The sequence below is a fragment of the Capra hircus genome, chromosome 10, assembly GCF_001704415.2.
Source record: "Capra hircus breed San Clemente chromosome 10, ASM170441v1, whole genome shotgun sequence".
NCBI classification, from domain to species: domain Eukaryota; kingdom Metazoa; phylum Chordata; class Mammalia; order Artiodactyla; family Bovidae; genus Capra; species Capra hircus.
The window spans coordinates 42,453,906-42,460,424 of NC_030817.1; the positions used below are offsets into that span (position 1 = coordinate 42,453,906).

The window sequence follows — 6,519 nt, forward strand, 5'->3', positions numbered from 1 at the left end:
CAGGTTTCTCAGGAGGCAGGTAAGCTTGTTTGTTATTCCCATCTCTTTAAGAATTTTTCATAGTTTGCTGTGATCCACACAGAGGCTTTTGTATAGTCAGTGAAGCAGGAGGGAATTTTCTGGAATGCCCTGCTTTCACCATGATCCAACTAATGCTGGAAATTTGATCTCCGGTTCCTCTGCCTTTTCTAAACCCAGCTTGTACATTTGGAAGTTCTTGGTTCATGTACTGCTGAAATCTAGCTTGAAGTTTTTTGAGCACAACTTTGCTAGCATGTGAAAGGAGCACAACTGTATGATAGTTTAAATATTCTTTGGCAAACTCTTCTTTGGGATTGGAATGAAAACTGACATTTAGATCACTTCCAAAATGTTTCCTTGTGCTACTTTATTGTTGATTCCTACAACTTCATGCAAAAATATCCCACCACTGGTGTTAGGCCACACTAATCTGCTTTATGTAACTATAGTTAGCTGTAGATTAACTTTGCCTGGTCTAGACTTTCATAAAAATGGAATTATAACATTGCATACTCTTTTGTATCTGGTTTCTTTTGCTCAACATATAAATTCTGAGAAATATCCAAGATCATCAAATATTATTGCTGAGTAGTATTCCAGTATGCGTGTGTGTGTGTATGTGTGTGTACGCATTGCCTTATTTAAAGATTTGAGCATTTATAGGAAGAAAGCTGCTATTATAAATGCATACAATTCTGTGGATACATTTTAATTTCTCTGAGGTGGCTAGAAAAGGTAAATAACTTATGACAATTAAATAAAATTTGTAATGAAAAACTCACAAAGAAAACTCCAGACTCAAATGGCTTCATAAGTAAATTCTATCAAAGATTTAAGGAAGAAACCACACCAACTTTACTCATAATCTTGCAAATAACAAAGGGGAAAGGAACATTTCTAATCATTTAATATTTGTTCTCCTATATGTGATGTGTCTTTTCCTCTGGCTGCTTTTAAAATATTCTCCTTATCACTGGTTTTCAGCAGTCAGTGGGGTTGTTTGTCCCTCCCTCCCTCTTCCCCCAATTCCCCCTCTCCTTCCTTTCTTAATTCTGTCTGGATTAGCTGAATTTCTGAACATGTTCATTTACAGTTTTTATCAATTTGGATAATTATCCATCATTTTTATTCAAAAAAATTTTTTTTTCTTTTGCCCATCTTTCCTTCTGGGACTCCAACTGCATCTGTGGTAGATAGCCTGAAATGGTCCCACAGATCACTAAGACTGCTGGGGTTTTTTCCAAACTTTTTTCCTCTGTTTGTCAGTTTGGATAAGTAATGCTGTTAGGTGATCCAGTGAAGTCTTCATTTCAGACATTGTGTTTTTCCTTAGGGCCTACCTTGAAGACCTAACCCTCAATATGACTATATTTGGAGATGGAGCCTTTGGAGAAGAAATTAAATTTAATGAGGTCTTAAGGGTGGGGTCTTAGTTCAATAAGAGTGCTATTCTTATAAGAAGAGTAAGAGACACCGCAGGGATCTTTCTCTCTGTGCATGCACAAAGGCTATGTGAGGACACAGTGAAAATGCCGCCATCTAGAAGCCAGAAAGAAAGGGCTCGCTGGAAACCAACACTGACAGCACCTTGGTTTTAGACTTCAGGCCTCCACAACTGTGAGAAAATAAATTTCTGTTACGTGACCAAGTCTGCATTATTCTATTATGGCAGCTAGAGCAGACTAACATAGATGTAATTTCTCAAAATTGATACAGTCATTGACATTGTCTATTTCCTTTTTTATCAGTTTTGGTAAATTGTGTTTTTCAAGGAAAGCAAAAAATGTCAAATACTTTGATATAAATATTTGTTCTTAATATCCTCTTATTATTTTTATCACCTGTAGGATATTACCACTTTCATTCTTGATATTTGTATTTTGAGTTTTCTCTTTTTACTTGGTCAGTTTAAGGCTTTTCAATTTTATTAATCTTTTCAAAGAACCAATTTTGGCCTGTTGCTTTCCTCTAATGCACATTTGTTTTCACTTTCATTGATTTCTGCTCTTATCATCATTAGTGCCTTTTACTCTATAGAATGTTTGAAAATTTTCCAATGAAAAATCTGATCCTCTTATGAAAACACAGTGAGCTTTATATCACTATTTTAATCTTCATTCTTCAATACAAACAGAAATCCAAGGCTTACTAGATATTTAAGGAACAGCTGCAAAATATCAAAAAAGATAAAAATTAAAAACTAGAAATCAGAAAAGATAACTGAAAATAAAATCTGAGAGGATATAGATAATATAGGGAACAGAAGGAAACTTTAAAAATGTCTTTAAGATTCTTAGAGAGAGATGATAAAATAATGCATCCCTGAAACCAAAAAACAGTATTTTATGAGGCAATAGGGAAAAATAAAAGGTATAAATATAATGAAATTAATTAATTAGTCAACAAAATGTTTACGGGGAGGAAGCTGAAGCAATGTTCTGGAAACTAGAATAAAAGTGTTAAAGATAAGAATCAGAGGTTAAAAGATAAGAATTTAGATAATTATTTCCAGAAAATGACTTTCAAACTAGAAATTCAAATATAAATACAGACAGCCCATCAATTAAATACATGTCATGCTTCAGATTTTAAAGTCAGTTTAAAAAAAAATCACCATTTTTCTCTATTATTGGTTTCACATAGCTGCTCTAACAAATTACTGCAAACTTAACTGCTTAAATCAATACAGGTTTACTTATCTCCCATATCTGGAGGTCAGAGGCCTGAAATGGGTCTGCAGAGCTATACTCCTTCTGGAGGTTTTAGGGAAGAATCTGTTTCCTTGCCTTTTGCAGCTTCTAGGAGCCCCCTATACTGCTTTGCTCCTTAGCTCCTTCTTTCAACCTCAAAGCCAGTAGTATAGCATCTTCTCCCCTTTCTGACCTCTTATAATCCATTTTATAGGGACACTTATGATTATGTTGAACCCACATAGATAATCCTGTAATTTCCTCATTGCAGGATCCTTAACTTAATCACATGTACAAAGTTCCTTCTGCCACACAGGAAAACATATCAATAGGATCTGCATTGAGAGTGGTTATGATGCTGTCTACAATACTCTCATTTACCTTTTCTCAGGAAACTATTAGAAAATATGTTTCAGAAAAACAAAGGATTATGCAAAGAAAAAAGAACAAGGGATCTAACACAGGAGAGCAGTAGTCAATGAGTAAAAGCAACCAATACTGAATGAATTAGAGGTTGAAATGTTCTAGAAAGAACATCTGGAAGGAAAACAAAATCAGCTAGATTAATCAATATGTTTGTAATGTTTTGTTACTTTGGCAGAGTTTCTGAGGATAGATTATTACTAAGTAGACAGAACATGGCAATTATTAAGGCAAAGAAATAAAAGGGTGTATTAAAAGTTAATGTGATCATATGTGCTTCAGGGTCAAATAATATTTAAAAATGTTACTTTAAACAAAAACTGTGAGACTACTATATTGAGAGATGAGAGGATAACAAGAGTGTGGGGGAGAGAAGGAATATTCACACTTGGGAGTGGTGTTATAAAAGAGCTTTATGATTGACTTCTAAAGGAGAAAGTTAACAGATAATGTTGGAGAGTGAAAAAAAAAATCAAGAAACTGTAGTATATTTTGACATATGAAATAAATAAGAGAACAACTGAAAATACTTGAAAAAAATTTTTCTTTTAAGAAAAGTATGGAGGTTACTTAAAAAACTAAAAATAGAACTAGTATATTATCCAGCAATTCCACTATTGGGCATACACTCAAAGAAAGCCATAATTCAAAAAGACACATGCACTCCAATGTCCACTGCAGCACTATTTACAATAGCCAGGACATGAAAGCAACCTAAATTTCCATCAGCAGGGCAATGTATAAAGAAGATATGGTACATATACACAATGGAATATTACTCAGCCATAAAAATGAATAAAATTGGGTCATTTGTAGAAATGTGGAGGCACCTAGAGAGTGTCATACAGAGTGAAGTAAGTTGGAATGAGGAAAATATTACATATTAATGAATACATGTGGAATCTAGAAAAATGGTAATGGTGATTCTATTTGCAAAGAAGAAATACAGACATAGATGTAGAGAACAAACATATAGACACCAAAGAGGAAAGGGGTTGGGGGAAATTGGTAGACTGGTATACATACTGTATGTATGTATGTATTGATGCATACAGTATTGATATTATGTATAAAATAGATAACTAATGAAAAATGAAATCTAGCAGAGGGGTTGGGGACTATAGGGTTTTTGGCTAAAAACTTAGAATGTGGCAAACTGTTATTGCTCACCAATATCTGTATGTTTCTCTACATTTCTCAGGCTCCTTTGCAGTTAAAGAAGGGAGCTTGGATTAAACTGGCCGATGAAATGTGGGCAAAGTGATATATGCCTTTTTTAGGGCTGACCTCTACAACCTCTTACGTGATTCACTGTGCTTTTTCTCTGTCAGGTAAACTGTGAACCCCAAGTCACAGGGAACAGCAGAACCACTAAAAATAAAAAGAAACTCACATTCTTGAGTTTAACACTTTATCTGACTAGTAACATCCACAATGGATTTCTTGTGAGGAATAAAAATCTATTGTATTAAATCACTGAAATTTGGGGTTTTTGGTGACAGCAGTAAAGTCAGTGTTGGTTTTTTAAAAAACAGCCACAAATTCCTTGATGGTATTTTGAAAAGCAACATCTATGTCCCCTCTCCTAAAATTTGGACATGGCTTCAAACTCACTTACAATCAAAAGAACGTGAGAAAAATAATGCTGTTTCTTTTGGGGACTAGGTTAGAAAAATAACATGTAGTTTCTGCCTTGTTCACCGCAACACTTGGTTTTGGAGCACTAGGCCTAAGCAGTCTGGTTGCTTTGCTGCCATACCGTGGGGGGAAGCCCAGGCCACATGAAGAGGCGACACATTGGACCTCTGCTAGCATTCACAGTCTTCATAGCTGAATTATCAGAAAAAATTTGTCCCTCTATGCTCCACTGAACACAAGACTCATTAACATAATAAAATGATTATTTTAAGACAGCATATTTTGGAGTGATTTATCACATAGTAATAGTAACCCAGTACTCACTCTGATAAAGAAATAGAATCATTTGCTTTTTAATCTGTGCACTTGAATTAAATTAGTTTAAAATGATAAATTACTTATTGGCTTGAAGACTTTGCTATTGATTCTCCTCTTTCCCTTTCTTAAAGCAGTGGCTTTCAAACATTTTAAAAAAGAAACACAATGAGAAATACATTTTATAAACATGACCTAGTGTACGTATACATGCATACATATATAATTTAAAACTCCACAAAGTAATACTTAACCTTACCAAGTGCCATGCACCGCTTTTCCAAACTAGACAATTTCATTTTTTAAAAAGTGTAGCTGTCACCAGATTTCCTTGATTACAAATGGGACCTCCACCAATGGGACCCACACCATTCCTTTGAATAACACTGTACTAAACCATAATCATTCTTCAGAGCTTTATTCAATCCAGCCAATAGCCCTTCACTGACCACTCAATTCTGAGTTCTTTTGAAATTCCTATAATTTATTAGCCATATTGTATTTTCTGTACTATGCATGCTTAACTTGATACTTAAGGTCCAACATTTTTGGCACCAGGGACCAGTTTGGTGGAAAATAATTTTCCCAAGAACGGGGGGTGGGGGTGGGTTCAGGATGATTCAAGTGCATTATACTTATTGCGTGCTTTATTTCTATTATTACATTAGCTCCAATTCAGATTATTAGGCCTTAGATCCTGGAGACCGAGGACCCCTGCCTAGAGCAACATTCTGTCTTTTAACTCTCAATTGCTAAATTCACAGTATTCAATAAATACATTGCTCAAGATCTGGCCCATGTGTTTTAAAATCTCACAACTGTCAACATGCATTCCTTCCCTACAGATTTTCTTTGGGGTGGGGCAAGGAAAAATGGTTTAATAATCTATCCGCATACTACGCTTAATTTCAGATTGGAAAAGTGCACAAAGTAGTCCCAACTCTGCGTGAGTGTGTAGTTTTAAAGTAGACCTCATTATCAGATATAATTTTTCTAACAGCTTTCATTACTATACAGCATACGAACTACTTCTCTGGACACATCCATTAAAAATAAAAGTAATAGAACAAAGTTCTCACTAAAATATTTTAGGGATTGGCAAATGGGAAAGTGTTCTGTAGGAACAGCATTTTTCACAACACACTGCAACTACACCTTGATAGTATATTTCGAGAACCGCGTCCTCCTTCCGCGGTCCCGGCCAGTCTCAGGAGGGAGCTCAGCGCAGCGCTGGCGGGATGTGAGGCCAGGCCTCACGGAGCAGGGTCCTGGTTCTCCATCAATTCTCTCCGGAAAAGGGTAACACCACACCGACCGCTGGAAAAGCTGGGGCCCCTCCCTCACGGCGGTTCTCCCCGCCCGTTACCTTTGCCAGCGGAACCCGCGCTGAGCACGGGCCTAGCAACGGCCTTAGCAACGCCCGAGCTCCTCC

General features: G+C 36.0%; 1 protein-coding gene across 1 annotated transcript in view; it reads right to left on the minus strand.

Moving 5' to 3' along the window:
- Window positions 1–6,446, minus strand: part of FAM227B (family with sequence similarity 227 member B) — a 228,409-nt gene extending 221,963 nt beyond the window's left edge. The window contains exon 1 of the mRNA XM_005685798.3: window positions 6,243–6,446. The gene's annotated coding sequence lies outside the window, so the exon portion shown is untranslated. The remainder of the gene's footprint in view (window positions 1–6,242) is intronic.